Source organism: Artibeus jamaicensis, unplaced genomic scaffold (genome assembly GCF_021234435.1).
Source record: "Artibeus jamaicensis isolate MK-2021 breed Jamaican fruit bat unplaced genomic scaffold, CSHL_Jam_final contig_525, whole genome shotgun sequence".
Classification (NCBI taxonomy): Eukaryota; Metazoa; Chordata; class Mammalia; order Chiroptera; family Phyllostomidae; genus Artibeus; species Artibeus jamaicensis.
This window is the reverse complement of record NW_026521874.1, coordinates 13,771,227-13,794,417: the sequence shown is the minus strand read 5'-3', so window position 1 is coordinate 13,794,417 and position 23,191 is coordinate 13,771,227. Positions and strand designations below refer to the sequence as shown.

The window sequence follows — 23,191 nt, the reverse complement described above, 5'->3', positions numbered from 1 at the left end:
TGCAAGCCGAAGAGAGAGGCCTCAGGGGAAACCAACACCTTAATCTTGGACTTCCAGCTCCAAAACTGTGAGAAAATACATTTCTGCCATTTACACCATTCCACCCGGCAGCCGGAGCTGACCAACACGGCCCCTCCCCACCCTGGGGAAACGGTGTCTAGCTTGAAGCTCGCCTGAGGCAGTCCAGGGCGGGTCTTGAGCAAACACTGGGACCGGCCCCTCCGGAAGGGCTGGGATGAATGGAGAAGGGCGAGGTGGGTGCGAACCTGTGTGAAGGGAGTAGCGTGGGGCCTGCCTCGCCTGCCTTCGCCCCACAATGACAGAATCGAGGGGCAGGGCTCCAAGGGGAACCCCTGGGCTGGGTCTCCTCCTGTCTTGGAAACCCTCCTCTTCCAGGAAAGCACACCCACACCCACAGCCGCCCCTCCCAGACCCTGACGGCCTCCTCCCAGTGGCCCTCAGATAGAAGAAGAGCACGAACTATCCCCACCACTCACAGGGCAGATGGGGCACAAGAGACTGAGCAGAGCTGCCCTGCCCCCTCCCACTGGCGGCTCCTCCCGGCTCCCACCTGGTGCTCCTCCCCCCCCCCCCATCCTGTAGGGTCCTCAGGACCAGGCCTTGGGGAGGGTGCGGTCAGTGAGGCTTCTGCCCCGATTGGCTCGTACCACCAGCAGAAGGTCAAGGAGGAGCCAAGTCCGCGCAAGGTCAGAAAGTGAAGGCCCAGAAGGCAGGTCCAGGCAGCTGCAGAGGCCTCGGCGGGCTGCCGGCCGCCCACACACCCCTGGAGCCGGCCTCCCTAGCCAGGTCCCCATTTCACGGAGCATCGACCAGGAGTTGCCTGGCATCCACGCAGGAGAGACTCCATCCCGGGAGTCGGGCAGAATAAGGTCTTGGGAGAAAGAGCCAGGATTCCAGAAAACCGCCGACAGCTGCTCCCTGTGCCCCTGTGGCCAGAGTCACGCAGGCTCCAACGACAAGACCGAGGCCGGGAGTCCCGGAGCTGCGGGCGCACCTGGGGGAGGCACGGCGGGTTAGGATAAGGGCACAGCCTTCGTCCCCGGCACCTCACATCCGCCCGACCTGACGCCACACCGGAGGGGGGACACCTTCAGAGACCCCCAGGCTCCCTCCTATGCCCCCAACTCCTAGACAGGGTGCAGGTGAGGGCTCTGAATGCTACCAACTTTTAGAAGAACAGGAAGTGATAAAAGCCGTGGACACCCAGCTGGGTAGGACTAGCTGAGAGAAGAGGAAGCAATCGAGGAAGCCCAGAGCCAGCCCTGTGGGCATCACGACCAAGGGCCAAGGGTGCCAGTGGGCAAAAGGGGCCTTCAGAGACCTTGGGAGGCCTGGGTTCCTTTTACAACATTCCCGCCAAGGAGACCTCTGCAGCACCCTCCCAAAATACACAGCACACAGGTACACGTGCACACATACCTCCCAGGACGGGGAGCTCACTACCTTGCTGAGACTGTGACAAGGCACGTTCTCACTCGATCATCTGCAAGGGTGGAACCACGTGGTGTTCCGCTTCTGGAGCATCAGGCTGGGAGAAGAGCTTGGTCCATGTGTGTGCTGAATGAAAGAAGATGCTGAAATCGCTGCCCTCGATCCGCCCCCACCAAGACCACACAGAACAAGCCTGCTTTTCAAGAGCTGAGGTGTCTGGCCAGGCCCAGACCTGGGGCGGGGTCTGAGAGGGGAGGCAGTCTCCCTCCAAGAAATAAGTTCAGTGGACCCTCCCTCCCACACGCCGCTTACCCGGGCTCACCTGGCCACGCCCAGCCAACAGTCGGTAGCCCGGGCCCAGCTCCCGGCTCCCACGCAGAGCCCCACAAGCCCATCCTGGAAGACAAAAGAGCCACCACACTGCAGGAGAAAACTGCAGGCAGGCCCCTCCCCAGGCCCCACCCAGTCCTGGGCCGGGCAGAATCCTCTGCTAAGAAGGGGAAGGCTTGAGAGCAAGAGGGGCGGGGCCCAGCACATCCCCTCCTCCTCCCTTCATACCACCTGGGGACATCCTTCACCCATTTCCCTGGTCCCCAGAAACAGCGGAGTGGGAACTGGGAAAAACGGAACGGAGTCAGGAGTGGGGAGTTTGGATCTCTGCTGTGCTGTGTAGCCCTGGAAAGTTTGTCCCCCCCATCCTGGGGCCGTGGGACCCTTCCAGCCCTGACAGTCACCCGAGGTACCCAGTAGTGACAGCGGGCAGGAAAGAGCAGGGGCCCTGGTTCTCAGTCACAGTTATTTTTATTCCCCTTACCACCTCCTCAGATGCCCACTATTCTGGCCCGGACCACCTCCCAGGTTATGCTTTGGGTGACAGATAAGCCACCTTCATCAACTGACAAACCTGGGCTAGAAGAGTCGGTGGCCCTCCACAGATATTTCAGAACCCGCTGTGGGCACCTGGGACTTGGGGCACAGGTCTCTGGTGGCACTGAGAAAAATGTGTCCTATAGGCAGTGGCTGTGGTCCCCACTTGACCGCCAGGCAAAGGAGCCCTGGCCGAGTTGTATAACTAGAACAAAGGGTCGGTACTGAGGACAGAAGGGCCAGCCCAAGTCACCAGGAGTCCCCAGCCTCCTCTGAGACCACATCAGCCAGTTCTCAATGAAGCAATTCAACTCAGCCCCTCAGCAGTTCCTGAGAGTGGACTTTCTAAAACACCATCCTTGACGCCAAAAGCAGCGTGTGAATATTACCTTTCGTGGGGCCCTATAACGTGGGCACAAGCTCTTCCTTTGTGGCACAGAGGAAGAAAAGTGAATGAGCTACATCACCAATGCCCCCTCCCACCAGGGGGCGCTTGTCCGCACAGACCAGGACAGGGCAGGCTGGGAGGCTGCGGGCTGGTAAGTTCGAATACTTATCTGCAAGGCTGCCTCCTGCGTGGTCTTGGCCATCCAGAAGCAGTCAGACACTGCCTTCTCTCAATACTGCCCCAGGAACTTGCTATGCTCAGCAAAGACGTCCTTGGGGGAGCATTGTGTGACCAGAAAGACCCTGTCTCCTGGCCCTCGTGTGCCCATCCTGGAGGTCACTAAGACAATGGCGTTCTCAAGGACAATGTCAGCTCCTGGGTCAGGTGGACAGCTGTGTAGGAGAGAAGAAAAGAAGGCTCTGAGGTCAGACAAGCACAGATGAGGCTCCCAACCCCACGGGTCCATCATGTGACTCCAAGTTCATTCTCCAAGGTTTAGCCAGTGCGTGGCACACAGTAAATGTTCCAACAGCTACTCTCACCAGTTAATGATTTAAAATAAACTTCAAGTAAATCTTGGGGGGATACTGATGTCCCAGCAATAGGAGTCATAGTTTTCCCGTGGTCTGGGTGCCCCCTGGGGAGGGGGGATAAACACCCGATTAGAAAGCACAGCTCTAATCCAAACCCCTTCTTAGTGACTGGACCACCCACCCACAGTACCCACATCTAATGGAATCTGATCGGCGGTGAAGAGGGACAAACTGTTGATACACAGGACGGCATGGGTGAACCTCAAAAATGTACCGAGTGAAAGAAGCCAGGCACAAGAGACCACGTGCCAGATAATCCCACTTATATGAAATGCCCAGAAAAGGCAAACCCACAGAGATGGTAGGTAGACTGGTGGTTGCCGGGGGATGAAGGGTGGGGCGGGGATTCTTATGGCGGCAACAGAAACTCTAAAACTGATCTCGGGTGCTGGGCGCACAACTCGGTAAATTTACTGAAAATCACTCTGCTGCGCTCTTGAAGTGGGTGAGTTATACCGTTTACATTATGCCTCCATGACGTTAGGCAAAAAGGGACAGAACTTCTGATTCATGCAAAAACAAGTACAAACCTCAGACACTTGGTGCCAAGTAGAAAAAGAAAAAGAAAAAGGAAAAAGCCCAAGCACAAAAGTTTCCCTATTGGCGGCACTGTGGAATGAGCCATCTTATCCTCGGGCATAGGAAGCAGACCGGTGGCTCCCCGTGCCTGGGGCTGGAAGACCATGGACAGGGGCACTGTTAAGGGGTAAAATGTTTTCTATCTTGATTGCCATGGTGGTTAGCTAGGTGTGTGTACACTAAAACACACCAAAATGTACACTTTAAATGGGCGCATTTCATTGTACGTAAATTCTGCCTCAGTGAGGTCATTTTTGTAAAACTTGTTTCTCTGTGATGACAGAGGACAAGAACCGAGGAGGGCTGGATAACAGAGACCCGGTGGGGGTCCCAGGGCCCAGCATCTCGGCGTCCACTGGCCCACAGGAGCCACGCCCCACCCACTTCAAGCCGGAGAAGCTTTGATGGAGGGACTGGAGCCCAGAGAATCCCGGAGGCCCTGCCTACCTCTGAGATCCAGGTCTCAGCGGATGCAGATTTCACAGTCAACAGGCCTGAGCGCGGTGCTGGTCTCTACCACCCCGTGGGTGCATGGAGGAGAGGACGGGTCATCCTGGTTACTCCTCTGATGCTGTCACGGCCACAGTGGCCCCACCTGTCATCAAGAGAGGAAGAGAGCAGGGTGAGGGGTAAACACGTACCCGTTGGCACATTGGAGAGAAGACGCCAGGGTTCTGGTCTGAAATCATAGGCTGTGCCCAAAACCGATCTCATCAGATGCAGAGCAGAAGCTAAACGGGGCGGGGAGGTATCTGGGCCCAACCAGCGCCAGTCAAAACACCCTAACCCACTTTAGGACTTCAGGGCGCAGGTCCCTGTCCAGCTCTGCCCCCCTGAGTAAGCGCATCACCCCTCTGGGTCCGGCTTCTTATCCTAGACATGGAGACAATAAGTGCCTGACCCCCAAGGCTATTATGAGAATTAAATGGGATGATAAATCCTCTCTATCCACTTGCATTCTATTTACTACCCTGTGCACATCGTTCATTAACACCGCCCAGAGGCTGTTCATTTCCGCCCCCCTCCCCCGCCCCACTAAACTCTGTGCGCTGTTCCTGGTAATGATGAACAGCTGCCAGGGAAACATGCATTCGGTTGCATCTGAGGATCCCTCTGGGTTTTGGGTTTTTTCCCTGACTCTGGAATAAAATAGAAGAGATAAGAGGCTTGCGGGAAACGCCGGCCTAAATTGCTTTGGATGAGTGAGTGCTGAGAAATAAGGAAGCTCCTGGGAATAGCAGGATGTGCACGCAGGAGACGCTGAGGGGAATGGAGGCTTCTGCAGAGGCGCAGAATGTACTGTTTCTAGACAAAGTCCAACAACAGACACAAAAGAGGACCTTCGGAACCCGAATCTCCCTCAAACAAAGGAACCTCTGAGCTGGGGGGAAGTTGGGGAGGGGGCAGAAAAGCAAGAAGGAGAGAAAGGAAGGTCAACAAACATTTCCTGGTAGATACGAATAGGGGCACCTTTATCTACCTGACAAAACAGGAGCTGGGTTTATTGTGCCCATTTTACAGAGGAGGAAACTGAGGTTCAGGGTTAAGCGCCTTGCTCCAAGATCACCCAGAGACAAAATGGCACAAATGGATTCTAAACAGGCCTGCTGGACCCCAGCGGGGCAGAAGACTTCGGTTCAAGTGTAGGGGTGGGGATTAAATGCGAAAAGACCTGAAGGAGGTACTTGAAAATGGGAAACACTGGCCGTCCACATTAGTGTTACTGTGAAGACACTGGACCTTGACTGTTAAACCATCTCAGATGGGTTTACTCTGATTACTTCCATGATCTTGAGACAATTAGTCCACTTTTAGGAGAGGCAGTATTGTCGTGCAGTGCGGTATAGTGTCGTAGTTACAAACACGTTTCAGAGTTATACCAAGACCCAAGACCCAAGTTCAAATGCTGGTTCTACAATGAACTTGCTGTGTGAGCTAGTCACTTCACCTTCCTGGGCCTCAGTTTCTCGTCTGTAATGCTCACCTCCCAGCCTTCCTATGGACATGGACGAGACGCAGTGTCCAGCGAGAACCTTGGAGAATGGTTACTAAACAGAAGCTAGAGCTGGTTAATGAATGACCTCCTCCACACTCCTGAGCACACAACAACAGTTCAGCCCCTCCCTCCCTTCCATGCATCATTCAGTAACCTTCAGAGGGGCCCACCTGGCACCAGGAGGGAGACGGGACACCTGCCGCATCTGATCCAATCAGCCAATCAGCCGACAGAGGGATGGGGAAACAGATGTCACCCTCAGCAGGCCCCTGCCTCTGCCCCTGAGTATCTCTGGCTATTGTTCCCGAGCTCCAGCTGACAGATGAGCCCGGGTGGAGGAGAGGAGAGGAAGAATCCCCTGGGAACAAAGGCTTCTGCTGTAAGTTATTCACCAGCCCATTGAACCTGCATAATGGGCCCAGTGCTCCGGAAACGCCCTACCCACACAGCCCAGGGCTCGCCCTGAAGAACCAACAGCCCGATACACTTCAAGGCAGATAACCAAGCCTCTATCTGTACAGGACTCAGGGGCCGTGGAAATGAACTCTGCGTGTACACAGTGGTTACACTATTGCAGCAGTGTCTTTATGAAGCATCTACTGGGTGTCAGGCATTTTACACACACTGCTTCAGAGCCTCAGCCTTTTAAAGCAGGCGTCCTGATTCGCACTTCACAGATAAGGAGACCGAGGCTCCGGGAAGGGAGATACCTCCTTCCTGAAGCCGTCACGGGGAGCAGGAGGAGAGAAGGGTCCTTTCTCCTCCCACCACACCGCACTGCCGTGATGACGGACAAATTCAAAGAGCGTAGTCCTGCCCTGGACGAAGCGTGGGATCAGGTCCAGAGAAAGACACTTAAACATGTAGGTGGATACAAAGAAAACAACCAGCAGGTCCAACGATAGGAAACTGAGCAGAGCAAGCGTGTTTGTCTAATTCCTGAAACACCAACCCCACAATGATTTCTGCAGGCGGTGTGAAACACACACACAGACACCTTTGACGGAACTTGGTTAAAGCTGTACACGCCCCGCACAGTCTCGATGAGTATTTTCAGTGTGGAAACAGGTACCAGAAGAAGGTACATGAAAACGGTAAACACGGAAGTTGTTCTTGGATGAGGAAACTAGAAAATTTTCTCCCCATCTTTTTCCTCAAATCTTCATGTATTTTAATAAGTTTATCAAATTTGTAAAAATCACCCCAAATCAGAAAATTCTCCTTTGGAAGTGGGCAGAGAGAGTGTGGTTCTTCTAAGGCTCCCGGTAGGATGTGTGGAGACAGGAGCGCTTTCCTCCATTAAAAAGTGGAGAGATGGGCGGGAAAGGCAGGAAGAAGGATGCAAGGTAGACTTCGACGTCTTTCTCCATGGAGGGTCGTTACATAATAAAATAGGTGGGCTTTGGGGGGGGCACAGGGAATGTCACCTCAAAATCCTTCATCATGAAATTAACTAAACTCGGTATGGGTTTTCGAGGCCACCCAAAAGCCAGGGGTTGGCAAAGCGTCTCCGAGGAAACCATTTGGCCCAGACTGCTACACGGTTCTGAGCCAGGGATGAGGGTAGATAGTGGGGGCGGGCGGGCTGTTCTCTCCACCGACGGTGGGTCCACAGGCCGGAGGAGAAGGAGACGGGGGTCAGAGCACACACCCAAGATGTCCAGCCCCTCCCAGTCCTGCTGACTCATCCCCTGGCCACGTGGCCGCACGTCTGCGTATTTGAAGCTCCGCCCCTGAAGTCTGAGCACCGCTGTCCTCAGGTTTCCCCGTCTGTCAAGTGGAATTACTCATCCCTACCCGCCTACCCCACCCCGCGCCCAGCGAACCAGAAGCCCCGAGACGTTCCCCAATGGGAATGTGCTTCGGAAAGAAAGCACCTTGCCGCTGGGTCGCGCGCTCCGTCTGAGGCTGGCGCCGAGAAAAACAAAGCCGCTTCCAGCAGGTTAACTCACCTTTCTGTCCCCACCCTCTCCGCACTACTGCCTCCCTCCCGTCTTCCCCCAGCAGCAGGTGGGGCGTTTTCCCCGCCACGGCACTGCAGTGGGGTGTGCGCGACAGCAATCCCGCTCACGGCGGCCCCTGGTCTGGAGCCCGGGATGAGGATGGGGAATATCCAGACTCCCGGGGCCTCCCCCTGCACCGTCCAAGAAGCAATTTCTCTAGCCCAGGGCCCTCCTCTGGGGGAGAGGAGAGAGCTGGCCCGCTCCTGCCCAATTCTCAGCCTTTCCAGAGATGCATTGGAAGGGAGGAGAGGTGGGCAGGGAGCTGGCGGCTTCTGGTTCTTCTCGGCCCCATTTGGGGGTGTAACCTGGGCCTTACAGTCCGACATACCTGGACTCAAAATCCCTAGCTCTGCGACCTTGGACGCGCACGTAACGCTCTCCGGATCTAAATTTTCTCACCCTTAAAATGGGACCGCTGTGATTCGCATGCAAAGCACTGAGCATGCCGTTGGCATGGGGCAAGCTCTGCGTAAACTGGTGGATCGTTATTACAATTATCAGTGGTTTTCTGCCCCCTCTCCACCCTTTTGGAGCCGCACGCAGGACGCCGGACATCTGGAATTTGAGTCCCAGAAGTGGAGCATTGGCAAGAGCTAGTGGTGGGGCGGGGGGTGGGGGGGGCGGTGTTCAATATGAGGGAAGGGGGCTCCGGGACTCTGCTCCACCAACCCGCCCCCACCCCCAGTTCTGAGACCACTGGGCTCTATCCAAGATTTGGCCAATTAACAGCTAACCTGGCGGATCAGAAAGGTCCAGAGTCCTCTCATGTCTGTCTCGGAGCGGGGTGGGGGGGGGGGGGGGAAGGTCTTTGTTCCCCATCCTCACTGGACCCCCGGGGCATCCTTCCCTTTCCCTTCCCCGGTGCCCCACCCAAGCAGGCGTCTTAGCTGCATTTGATAACTGCAGGCTGGAGGGAGAGGCTCTTCATCCATCAAACCAGGGGCACTTCAGGTAGCGTTTGCCGTCCCCTGAACCCTGCCCGGGACCCTGCGACCTACCCTCGGGGAGTTAGGCTGTTCCAGGCGCGGCGACAAGGATGCTCGCGGAGAGGGCGACCTGAGGACGGGGCGGCGGCTCACCTCGAGTCGGCGGTCCTGCGGCTCGAGTGCAGAGGTCTCTTTGTGCCCGGGCTCACAGCGCAGAACTGGGGAGCCCCTGCAAGCGCCTCCCATCGCAAACTCCTCCCCGTACTCGTCCGCAGCCTCCCTCCCTCTGGTCCCCCGAGCGCAGCCGGCATCGTCTTTGTAGCTGCTGCAGCGCCCAAGAAATTTTAATGCAGGAGCGTCTGGCAGGCGGAGGTGCCCCACCCCCGGCCCTCGCCTCGGCCCTCCTCGCTCCTCCCCGCACCCCAGCCACAGCACACTCCACCCCCTACCTTCCCCGGGGGTCCAGACCAGGGAGCGGGGGTGCGGCCCGGAGTGGGGGGGGGGCGGGGGCACCGCTGCCCCCGCCGCACAAAGGGACCAACCTCGAGGCTCGCTCAGCCTCCAGCATCCCGGCTCGCGGCGCTGCCATGGCAACGCTTACCGGGCTGGACCCCGGAGCCCAGAGCTCAGAGATGGAGAGGCGCGCTTGCGGTGCGCGACTGCGGACCGGGGGAGCGGAAGCCTGGACCCAGGCATATGAGGACGGAGAGACTGGTCCTGGGGTACCAGCTGCTTAACCCTCACAGCCTCGGTGTTTGCCTCTCAGTTTACTCTGCTAGATGAACACGTGTCTGTGGTGGAGTCAAGATTTGAACCCAGCCTGGGTCTTCTTCACGCCCATGTTCGTGCCATTATGTCTCTTGGCCTACCTTTTATAAATTTGGTCTTTTTTTTTAACTGCCCACGCCTTACTGCCTACTACTTCTAGAGCTAGAAAGTGGTCCTAGACCAGCAATGTCAACATCCCTCGGAAGGTGAATTCTCAGGCCTGACCACAGAGCTCCTGGATCAAAACCTCTGCAGAGGGGACCAGAGGACTGTGCTTTCATAAGCCTTCCAGAATATTCTGACGCACAGTCAAGCTTGAGGACCACGGTTCTAGACCAGCGATTTTTCAACCTTTTTTTATCTCGTGGCACACATTAACTGCTAAAATTCTGCAGCACACCCAAACATATATTTTTGACTGATCTGACAAAAATAGGTATAATTTTGATTCATTCAGGCCAGATCCTATTGTTGGGTTGACTGTTGTTTTTTTTATTTGACAGTCTAAGGGAAAATGGGTCAGTTCCCCTGACTAAATAGTCAGGGATTGCACGTTTTAAAAATTCTGCAGCACGCAGGCTGAAAATCGCTGTTCTAGCCCCGACCAGGCCGCTCACTTGGTTGGTCGTCATCCGGCAAAGCGAACGGTCTTCAGCTGGATTCCCCATCAGGGCCCAGGCCTGGGGTTCGGTTTGGTCCGGCTCTGGGCCTGTGTGAGAGGCAACCCGTCCGCTTCTCTCTCACATCAGTGTTTCTCTCCCTCTCCTTTTCTCCCCTGCCCTCTCCCTCTCTCTAAAATAAATGTTAAAAATATTTTAAAAAAAAAATCAGCCCTGGCTAGTGTGGCTCAGGGGGTTGAGGGCCAGGCTGCGACCTAAAGGCTCACCTGCCTCTTCGATTACCAGTCAAGGCACCTGCGGGGGTTGTGGGTCAGGACCCCAGTAGGGGGCGCTCGAGAGGCAACCACGCATTGACGGTTCCCTCTCTTCCTCCCCTCCCCTCTCTGAAATACATACATACATACATTTTTTTTACATTTTACTGTTCTAGACCATCCCAGTGGCCTCTGTAACTACTCTGTCCTGGTTTTAAATGTCAGCTCTGTCCATGTAGCTTAGCTGATTCCTAACATTCAGTTTCCTGGTCTATAAAGTATCTGCAATATTAGAATCCACGTCTTAGGGTTTTGTGGGTTAAATGAGGAAATACATGGGCAGGGGTGCCATGTAGAGATGCCTGGCATTGAGTAAGGACTCAAAAACATGTTTTTATTATAGTATTATTTGTCTTCTTTAATTTTCATGCTCCCATGTACATTATTTATCATCTTCACGGCTCAGACAAGGACATTAAGGCTCAGAGGGGCAAGGAGAGCTGCCCACAGGTGCCCTAAGGGACCCAGGGGGGATCTGAACCTACCACTTCAGGTTCCAAGCTTACTAGCCATCCTCCTGACTGCGCATCTCTTGCCGGGATCCACAGCTTTGATCTTCAGAAATCCCAGACCCAATTCAACAAACCTATAGCCCATTTCCAAAGATCTCAGCCCAAGGTCATTGCAGGAACCCAGAAGGCCCCAGGGAGATCCCAGATGCAGCCTAGTGGTTCTGCCAGAGAAGACCCACGTGGAGCAGGCACCATGGGCTGAGGTCACAGCACTGGCCAGAGCACACGGCCGCCATGCAGTCGTCATTACCAGGCCTGTGAGTTTCTCCTGCGTCAACAAACCACAAAAGAAGGAGGAAATGGTGCCCAGCGTGATGTGCTCTCCACGAACACAGGGGGGCCTAGGAACCACTCTCCCTTCAAGGATTCCCAAGCCACCTGTTTCATAGTCTGTTCCTGAATTTCCTGAGTATCAGCCTATCATTTCCAACATCCATTTGGGAAAAATGAAGACCCTTGCCAGCTCCCAATTCTCAACTCTTCTTCTGTTCCCTGGGGCTTCTCAAAGCTGAACAACGAGTCCAGGGTCCTATTTCCAAGTATCTGGGCTCTAGGGATAGCCTTTCAAGGAGAACAGCAGGGTGAAGAGGGGGGGCAGAAGTGGTGAGTATGAGAAGCTCCTCTGGGCTCACTGCAAGGCGGTCATGTCCAACTCCATGGACTCAGGGTGAGCCTGAGTCATGCAAAAAGGGCCGGACCCCATATCCAGCAGACTCCAAAACCAGCGTGGGCCTGCCCACTGTCCTCTGTCCCTGGTTTTCTAACCACAGCACCTTTTTTTTTTAATTATGGGTAGCCCAAACTGGCCATCCTGAGGAATTCAGCTGGCTCTTTGCCCTTCTTCCACCCCTCTGCCGAGTGCCCTTACGATGAACAAAATCTTCCCTGGCACCCTCCACTTTCCTGGGCAGGGTTAGAGCCCTGCAGTGCCTGCTTCCTCCCCTTTGGGCTCAGGGCACAGTGACCACCTCCTTTGGGATCCGTATCTAGCCTGATGGCTAGAGCTGGCATGCTTCTTGTTCCCTATCAGTGCCACTCTGACCCTCACTTTATCTTTTGGGAGGACCCAGGACATGGCAGAGCACACCCCAAGATGGTAAATGTCATCCTCACCACATCTCACCAATCTTCCAGGTGATGTTTACGGGGCTAACTTGAGCCCTGAGAGCCCACGAGCCAGTACCAGTAGCAGACAGAAAACCCCAAAGAGAAGCGTCAGTATTCTCTCCAGTCTCCATCGAAAGTGGCCTGAGCTGCTTCGTGTGGAGTATCGGTTGCCATGACAACGGGGTCCACTTCAGAATAAAGTTTGCCTCTTTAAACTGTACCAGGTGGTGACCTCACCTATTCCCATGAGACATCACAGCTGCAAGGATCTGCAAGCTACAGAGTCTTTGGCTCATGACACAGCTCAGCAGCCCAAGATTTCCAAGGAAATTCTGACCCTGTTAACATGTCCAGCAGAGGGGACCCAGGGGTCCTTATCTCTAAAGCAACCCCTGCAGAAGTTCAGGTGGCCCAAGAGGTCAGGGGTCCAGTTGCAATTCTATCACCAGGACCCTGGGTGCCTCTGAGCCGTCACTCATTGGTTTGTTTGTGTTTTGAAGTGAACTTCATGTGATGTAACGCGAACCACTTTGCAGGGAACAATTCAGTGGCATTTAGCATAGTCATAGTGTTGTGTAATCACCACCTCTCGCTGCTTCCAAACATTTCATCGCCCCCAAATAATACCCCTCACCCATTAGGCAGTCACTCCCCAGTCTCTCCTCCCCCGCCCCAGCCCCTGGCAACCACAAATCTACTTTCTGTCTCTGCGGATCTACCTATTCTGGTTATTTCGTATGTAAAGAACCATGCAATATTTGTTCTCTCGGTCCTGGCTTCTTCCACTTCCACATGGACAAGGGTTGTCCATGCTGTGGCAGGTATCAGCACTTCCTCCCTTTTGATGGCTGGCTCAGAGCCCATCACCTGGATATGGCCCAACTTGCTCACTCTCCTCCACCGGCGGATGGGCATTTGGCTCGTTCCGACCTTTTGGCCGCTGTGAATAACGCTGCTGCGAACTTGCACATACAAGGATCTGTCCGAGTCCCTGGTCTCCATGTTGGGGGCACATACCTCTCTGTACCTCTTTGTGTAGTCCTCAGTGAGCCTCGTCAAGGGGTTCCAGAGTGGCCGGGTGGGCTTTTTCACTGTGCAAACTAAACTATTCACACGCACGCATGCACATACCCAGTGCCACCTCTCTGCCTGGCCACACAGCTGCAGGAACCCCTGAGAATGGGCTCTGGGAAAAGCCAGCTTTTGTCTGCCCTCCAGCCATGTTATTAAGGGAGACTGCGCTCCCATCAGGCTCTCTGGTGAGCTCCTCTCTGGCAGCCGTCTCCCCAGTAAGTTTCACCCAGATAAAAGATCTCGTTTTGAAGCAGCCAAGTGGCCACTCCTGCCCGGGGTGAACATGGGGCTCCCTGAATTTTGGGGGTGGGGGGTGCTGGTACAGCTGAGGAGAATAGTGTTTGGTGTGGCCCAGGGGGGAAAAATGCCTTTCAACAACTCCCTGTAGCTACAAAATTTCCTGTAACCATTTTCAAATGTAATGAACTTGCCCCCTTGACCCTTACTTGACCCAATTCTAAGAACTTTACCCATATACGCCCTTCTGGGAAAGGGTTGCTATCACCTCTATATAACAGATAAGGTAAGTGAGGCTCAGAGAAGGGAAGTGACTTACCCAAGGTCAGCCAGCTAGAAAGTGGTGAACCGAGGTGCAAAACTAGCGCAGTCAGATTTTAGAAGCTGCGCTCAGAAGCTCTAAAAACCTGTCTGTATTTGTGCTCAGCTCTTCCTTCCCCTCAGAGGGATACACGGCCCCACAGCAACTGGACAGTGACCCTGCCACCTCGCTGGGGTCACCCTGGGGTCTGTTTAGTCGCCCTGCCCTGGCCATGTCCTGAGGCAGTTCATCTCTGCCTCAGTCTAGGAGGGACATCCCTCATTCAAGATCATGGCCATGGATGAGTAGTCTAGTGCTCTCCAGAGTTTTATCTGTCCAGCCCCGAGTGGCGGCCTTAATGTGTGGGGGCCAGCAGTCCCACTAGACAAGGCACAGACAGGAATATTAGCCTAGATCATCCCAGATGCAGACCGTGAGACAAGGGTTCAAGTGCAAGCAGTTTATCTGGGATGCGATCCCAGGAAGCATTGATAACAGCATGATGTGGTGAGCCAGGGAAGAAAAACCAGGTGCATGGATGACAATATTGATCTGGTAGGACTGCCACAGACTGGGTGACTTCACAGGCATGTATTTCCTCCCAGTTCTGGAGGCTGGAAGTCCAAGATCAAGGTGCCCTCAGGGTTGGTTTCTCCTGACGCCTCTCTGCTCAACTTGCAGATGGCCACCTTCTCCCTGTGTCCTCACATGGTCCCCTCCATGGGCACCCTTCTGGCGTCTCTTCCTCTTCTTGTAAGAACCCCAGTTCTACTGGCTTAGGCCCCACCCTGTGACCCCATTTAATGTGAACGACCTCTGTACAGGCCCATCTCCAAGTACAGTCACGGTGGGGACTTTGGGCTTCAATACGTGAACTTCAGAGGAGCACAGTTCAGTCCACGACAGCGAGCATGTCATGTGGGCAGCCAGGACCCTGTCCTGCCGAGGTCCTCTGGGACCATTTGAGGTCAAGGAAGCCAGGAAACTTACACACCAACTCTTACATGTCATAGCTGACGGATGCTCCCCGCACATCGTCACCCCTCACCACCTCCAGGCTGCCCCGGGAGCAGAGCAGACACATGTCCTTCACCAGAAAAACCATCAGCGTCATCGAGGTCTACAGTTCAAAGCCACTGAGGTGCCTGGGCATGGTGCATGTCAAGGGGACCCACAACAGGAACCTGAGGGTCATTCATTCCATCGTCACCCTCCCACTGCCCAAAGCCACCACAGCGGAACCTTCCCCAGCCGCAACAAATCCAGGGCCACCCCAGTTTGAGAAACTTCCCAGCTATGTGCCAAGCTGACACAGGCTGCTGAGTCACACAGGGCCCTGGCCTCCAGGAGCTCATAGCCCAGTCAGAAAGCAGAAGTCACTGTGGTCAATGCTGTAATTAAGGAAGTTCAAGGAGTTTATGAATAATATACATTTGTGGCACAACTGGTTTTCAAGGTCAAGAGAAGGCCTTCCAAGTGTCAGACACTGACTGTACCAGGTACTGAGAATCAAAACACTTAAAAATAAGTACAACACTTCCGATCACCAATTTTTTTTCAGGCCCTTTTCAGTTTCAAGGGGCAGAAACAAGTCCAAGGTATAATGATTTCAGGCACAGCTGTATCCAGGTGTTCAAATATTACTAAGCATCTGTTTTTCTCCAGCTGCCTGCTGCCTGGGAGGACCCGACCAGGGGCTGCCAGACCCACTGCCACTTAGCAGTCCTGTTTCCTGTCTTTGCTTCTGGGACTCTCAACCAGGGCCAGCAGCCAAGACGTGGACACGGGAGTCAGACAGACCTGAGTGTGAATCCCACCTCTGCCCTTTAGTTTACCACGTGACTTTGGGCAAGAAACTTCACCCCTCTGGGCCTCAGCATCCTCCTGTAAAATGCAGACAGCATAACCTGGAAGAATTCAGTGGTCAGAGCAGAGAAAACACGTGACCCTGTCATGGGGTCAGTAAATTATCGTGCGCGCTCTCTCCACCTCTCTCTGTTGGGACCATCATTAGAGACTTTCCAGAACCTGGATTCTTATTCCTGGGACTTATTTGAAGGGGCCTAGGATACTAAACAGACCCAGCACTGTCTGCAGAGCATGCAAATAACAAGTCTGCCCACAGATACACTTGCTCTCTTTCACGTGTGCATCGAGCTGTTGGTCTGAGTCAACACAGGTCAAGGTCAACTCCACAGCACATTCACGGTCACTTTCTTTATCATCAGCCCTTGTCTCCATGATCTAAATGCATGACCTAAACGCATATCTTCAGCTTTGTGGAGTCCATGATCTATTTTCCCCTAAGAAAAAGTCCAGTGGGCCTAGCAAGGTCTGGGGCTCAGAGCGAGGCTTGGAGCCCAGGAGGTCTTGCCTGAGGTCGCAGGAGCCTCCCTGCCCGCCCTCCTGGTTCCGAGGGTTCCTGCCTCTCCAGGGCCCCATGCCTTTGTCTGCAGCGTGCGTGTGCTGTGTGGCTGTGGCCTGCCTTCCCGCTGCTTCTTTGTCTCAGCTTTTGTGTGCAGACAACACAGAAGGGGGGCAGGGTGTGTATCGCTCTCATCCATTCTGTCTCATTATCCATCTGTCCATCTGCATGCAGACCTCCTCCAGACGCCCCGCACCTGCTCCTGGCCCTCCCAGCAGCCACAGCAGGTGCTGCAGCCGGCCAGCCGCTCACTGCTGCTGCTGAGAGAAAAGCAGGAAGGCAAAGGCACAGCCTGCAGCCCCCCCCCACACACACACACACATGGCCGCAGTCTCCCCCGGCCCAGACCTCCCACCTCATTTCCTTTCCCACAAACACAGACACTGGCAGAGCCAGGGAGGGGCCCAGAGGAACTGGGGTCGGGGAGAGAAGCCGTGTAGCAGACTTTGCAAAGACCTCCCTCCCCTCCCCAGTTGAAGTCATCCTCTCTCTCCCTCGTCCCCAGCCCCATTACAGCCCCTCTTGAACATTTCACCAAGCCATCCTCACCCCACCCAGTGCCACCGCAGTTTCTGTCTCCATCACCCCCCACTGCGACCTCTGGCTTCCACCCCAGGTCCTTCCTCCAATCCGTTCCCCACTCAAGCCAGAAGAGTCTCCAAACGGAAAGCTGACCTTGCCACTCCGCAGCCCCACAGCCCTTCAGCGACGTCCAGCTGGTCTCAGGATGAAAAGCAAGCTCTTACCTTTACCTGCAAGGCCCCCCCCAGCTGGCCCTTGCTGACCACTCGCTGAGCTCCTGCTCCAGCCGCACACTGTCCAGCCCGGCCCAGCCCAAGCCTCATCGTCTCCAGGAAACATTCTCTGATCTCCGGGTGGAAGTCAAGTTCATTCATTTCACACACTCCCTGATTGACCCATGCTACTCTCCTTCTGGGCTGTTTCAGTTTGGGACCATATACGCACTTGCTTGTCCACTGTGTGTACTTGCTTGTACACACATGCACATGGACTCGCTCCACCTCCCAGCTGTGCAACCCCCCATGGAAGGAATCTACCCTGCTTTTCCATGATGTCATCACCAGGGCTTGGCACCTGGTCTGACGTACAGGAAGCCTTCAACGTATGTTTGTCAAAAGAATAACATTTTATAGGTGGACAAACATGGAGAAGGAAAGCGACTGACCCCAGGCCTCTCTCCCAATGCGGTCATGCTGTCAGGGTCATCCCACTGTCCCTAAGGCCCCCTAAAGGTTCGCCTCTTTTAGAAGCCAACTCGACACCTCATGCACCCACCCTGAAATGGCTGCAGATACTTGACCCCCTTTCGAAAACATGCCTGGCTCTGTGTACTGGTGATTGTATGAGTGTCTCTTGCTCCAAACACTACCTGTGGCCCCGGGGTCCTCTCCCAGACACAGATGCGGTCCTAAGCCCAGCCTCAGTGCCCTCCCTGCTGCAGAAACAACACAAAGCTCTCAGGAAAGGCACTAAGGAATGATGCTCCCTGAACGTTTGCTGTGCCTCACATTCTGGGCTGAATGCTGTAAATGCAATAGCTGTAACAGCCCAATGGTGCCGGGCATTGATTTCGTCTCTGCTTGACAGAGAAGGAAACTGAGGCTAAAGGGTTACAGCTACAAGGGTGTGAACCGATATTCAGCCCCAACAGTCTGGATACAGACCCAGGCCTCAAGGAGCCCTCACCCTGCCCTGGTCCCATTGCACCTTCCCAGGCTCTCATCATCCCCTGCTTGACCAGCAGCCCCTGCACAGCCATCCCCACCCCCCGGGGGGCTCATCTAACCCAGCCTTTCCACCCCCGCAGGGCCACCCTGCAGGACAGCATATTCTTTATTTATGAGATGCATCTGGGCTTCCTGCAAATCAGCCGGGAGGGCTGCAGCGCCTGCAGTCGGGAGGCGGAGGGTCTCGAGGCCAACAGCCCCCCAGGAGGCAGGCAGGGGCTGGGCTCAGGGCACCAGGCTCCAGCAGGGCCACCCAGTGGGTCTGCAGAGCACAGAGTGGGACTGGGGATAAAAGGATCTATTCTTTGACTCCCCCTGGCCTCCTGGCCTGCCCCAGGCAAGCAGCCAAGAGTCCTTGGTTGGGGGTCAGGGTGGAGAGATGGGAAATAGGGTGGGAACTGATATTAACTGAGCAGCTCCTGAGACCCACACAAAACCCTGCAAGGCAGGGAGGCATGTGCCCACGTTACGGGAGAGGAAACTGGGGTTTGCAGAAGGTCAGCAAGCTCTTTCTGAATGTATAACTCTGATTTGTCCCCCCCCAAAAAAAAGAGGGGATTTAATGTGGTTTATAAAAATGTCCTCAGCAGAGCCAGAAGACTAAATAAATAAAGTAAGACATAAAAATCAGGCCAAAGAATATAAAGTCAGGAATTAAGTTCCAAGTGCCTGCCACATGGCTCTGTCTAGCTGCTAACAATCCTATGGACGTTGGTTCTGAGTATCCCAACAGCTAATGAAGAAAAGGGAATACAATTGGTTTTGCAAATTTCCAAGGTCTACACGGAAAAAAGAAGTTAGATGCGCAAACACTCAGCTGTGGTGAGAATTAAGAACAGAGAAGGAATCTCAGGGCCTCTCATCGTATATCATAGCTCTAATTCCACAGAAACTGGCCCACTGAAGCCTTTCTTCCCCCGCCCCTTTCCTTTCCCAGGGCCCCAGGACAGAACAATTTCCTGACAGCACTTTGGAGGGTGTATTTCTGTGTCACCACTAGGTGGCAGTGCGGCGCAAGTCTCCGGAGTAGGTTTTTTTATCATGGGAGGCGACCTCTGCAAGTGAGCGGCCTGCAGTGGTGGGAGGGGCCAGGACCGGCCTGAGGAACCTCAGGGAGGTGGTGCCACGCTTTTGATTGAACCACAGCAAGGAAATCAGTCACATTCTGGGCATGAAGGGGCCTGGAAGGGAGAACCCTGCACAGAGATGCAGGAGTCCTGGCGTCTCTGAGCCAACCCGAGCGCATCGAGTTGCCTCTCCTGGCCTCAGTCTTCTCATGTGAGCAAGGGGTGAATATGCCCCCTTGGAGGAAGAGGAAACTGAGACAGGGCCAGAGACGATCTTGCTCACTAAAGCCAAGAACAGTCAGAGGGTAAAGGACTGGGAGCTTCTGAGATGTCAGGGAGAAGTTGGGACCCTAGTTGGGACAGGAGGGGAAGTGGTAAGCTCTTTGTTTCCTTGGTGGGCTTAGGGGAGTCAGGACTTTTAAAAATATAAATGAACAAAATTTATCTTAAAAGGACTTAATCCAAAACAAAGTGGGAAGAGGTTATTTTTGGCCCATGTGACAAAAAGATGGTCAGACTCACCCCCCCACCCCAAGTTCTGGCCGCTGCCTTCCCCTACACTGATTTTGTTTCCAGGCTGCCTTTGGTGGCAAGTTCCGAGCTTATACCCTATCGCTCCACAAGCCCAGCTCATAGAGGGCTTCTTTCTCTAGAAGGTGGCAAGCAAGACTCCAGAGTGGACTCTCATTGGCTTAAATTGGGTCAGGTGCCCATCCCTGGCTCAGTCGTGGTGACTATTACCGGCCAGACCTGGGTTCTATCCTCGCCTTTGGAATCAGGGCAAATCAACCCTTCGGATGCATTAACTCGGACTGTGGAGGGTGGGGTTCTTTAAAGTGAAACTGGGACTCCTCCCAGACGCTGCTTGCTGAAGCTCCGCAGAAGGTGAGAACCGCAGACCGCGCCCCCTAGGAGGAAGCTGCCACGCCCCCCAGGCCTGCCTCCACCACCTGTCTGTTGAGAGGATTCAGGAGCACCTGGTGGGGAAAGACAGGGCCTCCCCACCTGGGGCGAGATATTTCCCCTCCATTCACCCTGTGATGATGCCTACTGTAAACAGAGGCTCCAGCTGGTAGGGATGGGGGGGCACTCACCAGCCACAGCTCAGGTGTGTGCGAGGCTCAGCCTCCGCCCCACCCACCCCCCTTCCCCTCCAGGTGGGCACCTCCCTGGCCCACATCCCTGGTAGGCAGCAGCGAGGAAGGCTCCGACCGAATGGATGTGGGGGTGAGTGCCTGGCCCCGTGCCCAACGCAGAGTGGACACTCCGTGGATGCTGTTCCTCCCTCCTTTCTGCAAAGGGCTGTGGCGATGAGCTGTGAGTATGGGAGTCATCGCAGTGCCACTTGTTAGTGTAGGCGGTCCATGTGGCCACTTCTCCAAGGGTGTGCAGAAAAGACATTCTCTCTCTCCCTCTCTGCCCTACTCTTCTCTCCACTGTCCCTTCCCTCCCTCCCTCCCTCCCATAAACACACCCAAGATGAGGCATCTTCACCTTCTCATCCCCTTTTATTCTAGGTGGTTTCTTTACTTTTTTTTTTTTATTGTAGAGAGAAGGGACTTGAAGGAGAAAGAGTGAAAGAGAACATCAATGTGTGGTTGCCTCTCATGTGTCCCCTACTGGGGATCCAGCCCACAACCCAGGCATGTGCCCTGACTGGGAATTGAACCTGCGACCCTTTGCTTCACAGGCCCCTGCTCAATCCACTGAGCTACACCAGCCTGGGCTCTTTCCTTTTATTTGGCCGTATCCACCACCATCATTGTCACTGCCGCTTTGCTCCGGGTGGGAGTGGGGGAGGGGACTCAGTGGGGCAGTAGTGAGAGGAGCACGTGGGCAAGAGGAAGAGCTGGACGGACCAGGTGGAGGGACCACGGAGGGATTGAGTGAAGAAGAGAAAGCCTCACATGGGGTCGCATCTTATCTGTCACAGCACCTTTTTAGGTATCTCTTTCCTTGACCCTCATCATGGCCCCACCTTGAAGAGGTGAGGAAACTGAGGCACAGTGCCCCGGAAGCTCACCCTATCCAGAAAACTTGGGATCCTATGTTCAGACCGAGGTGTATCCACCTCCAATGGCCGTGACGTTCTGGGCCATGCTGCCCACTCCAGGTGTGAGTAGCTGGGTGATGAGGTTGGAGGAGGCAGCTATAGGGATCACGTCTGCTGTGTGGTCCCGAGCAAGTGCCTTCCCCACTCTGGGCCAAGAGCACGCTGGTTTGGGACTCACAGGCCCAGACCCTGTGATCAGTCCTCTTGGCTGAGTGCTGTGTTCTGAATGATGGGTGTTCTGTACTTACCACTTACTTCTGAACAAATACCATCAATAATTCAAGCTCCCTCTCCTTTATAACCTAGAAAAATTGGTCTCCTGGCAAGATATGAAAAATAATTTCATGCTCTCCTTCCTCCCCTCCCAAAATCGCCCCTGACAAATCGTCTCTTCATTGCCTGTCACTCCAGCCATCATCACACATCTAGGGTGCCATTTGTCATGGTCACTGGCCTCACTCTTGGCTCTGACCGCAACTGGCCCTTAATAGGGCCATCAGCAAAATCCAATGAGGCTCCCTCATTCATTCATTCATTCATTCATTCATTCATTCATTCAGAAAATATTATCTGTTTTGTTTCCAAAGAGCTAAGGCTTTCTTATCATAGATGAGACACTCCCCAGTCATTTATACTAAAGTGTGAGGGGTTACTTTCTTAACTCTTTATATTTTTTCTTTTTAAAAGCAGATCTTATTTACTTTCTGTTGCATTCATTGCGGTGCCATTGGTTCTCAACACCATGCAGGTTTCAAGTGTGAAACTCAATGAAACATCATCCACCCACTGCATTGTGGGCCCACTGCCCCAAGGAAAGTCTCTTTCCAGCCCCATTCCCCCCTTTCCCTACTCCCACCACCTGTCCCCCAGCCCCCACTTCCCTCTGGCTACCACCACACTGTTGTCCGTGTCTGTGTGTTATGCATATACATTTTTTGGTTATTCCCTTCACCTTATTTTATCCAGTCCCCCAACCCCCTCCCCACAGGAGGTCAGAGCAGAGGTCTGCAGTGAGATGAGCACCAAGAAGGACCAGCCTCCCTGCCTCTCCCACCTCCTGTCCCAGGCCTGTTCTTACCTCCTGCAGCCCTGCAGCCCCCACACTCCCCCCACCACAGCTTCTACCCCAGGACATTGCAGTCCACTGCACACCTGTCTGCCTTCCCCGTCCAGCCAGGTGAGAGGAAGGACTTTCTGTGTCTTGCTTACCATTTCCCCGCCCTGGTGCCCAGTAGATCCCAGGCAGATGATCGTTTGAATAAATGGAAAGGTACAATGAGGGGTTAAAAATGAAGTGCAAATGTTCCTAAACATGGGCCTCCCTTTCCTGAGCCAGATAGTGGTGTCTTGTCCAGCATGTCATTCAGACCACCACCCCTTCCTGTCTCTACAGCTCATTTACGGCAGAGGAAGGTAGTGCAGAAAAAGAGCCAAATGGCTTATGACTGTTAAAGATAATCTATAGAATACAGGAGCAGGAGAGGGCCAAGGAGTAGAGGAGAGAGAGAGAGAATGAATATGATCTCCCCACTCCGGCTGCAGGTGGTACGGATATGTATTTCTTGGTTTCGAAGACTTTCTTTGGAGGGTGGAGGATGTTAAGTGAGAGACTCCAGGGTGCTGTGTGTGAGAGAGAATAGGGGAGAAAAGAAATAAAAATTTTGCTAAAGGACAGAACAGGCTCTCTCTATGCATGGCTTTAAAAAATGCTAGCTGGCGGGGGGGGGGGCTGGGATGGGAGTAAAAGACAGAAAACTGTACTTAAACAACAATTAAATAAGTAAATTACAAAAAAGTCAATAAAAATTTAAATAAATAAGTCAATAAATAATGCTAGCCAGGAACAATATTTGGAAAACAGCAATCATAAATATATGTGCATCAAATAACAACATCAAATTCTTAAAGAAAAAAAATCTGGAAGAAAAATGGGCAAAACTGAAGGGAGTAGGAGATTATTAACAGCCCTCTCTCAGGAATTGATTTAAAAAATCAGTGACAATACAGAAATATCTAACTCAACAGTCAACCGGATTAACCCAATCAGCATTTACAGAACACTATACCCAGTAACTGCAGAATGTAAATAACTTTCAAATCTACCAAAAATAGACCACATACGGGAACATAAAATAAGTCTCAACTCGCTCCAGGTTATTGA

General features: G+C 53.8%; 1 long non-coding RNA gene across 3 annotated transcripts; it reads right to left on the bottom strand.

The window, feature by feature from the left end:
• Nucleotides 1-596: 596 nt before the first annotated feature.
• Nucleotides 597-9,105, bottom strand: LOC119055155 (uncharacterized). Of its 3 annotated transcripts, none has more exons than XR_005083635.2 (6): nucleotides 8,877-9,105; nucleotides 4,327-4,474; nucleotides 2,357-3,099; nucleotides 1,765-1,848; nucleotides 1,441-1,578; nucleotides 597-1,015 (listed from the first exon to the last, which is right to left on the bottom strand). It is a non-coding gene; the product is annotated as an uncharacterized LOC119055155 (long non-coding RNA). The 3 variants fall into 3 exon arrangements; XR_008392416.1 differs by having other exon boundaries at nucleotides 1,775-1,848; XR_008392417.1 differs by having other exon boundaries at nucleotides 1,775-1,848; nucleotides 8,958-9,105.
• Between the last annotated feature and the right edge of the window lie 14,086 nt (nucleotides 9,106-23,191).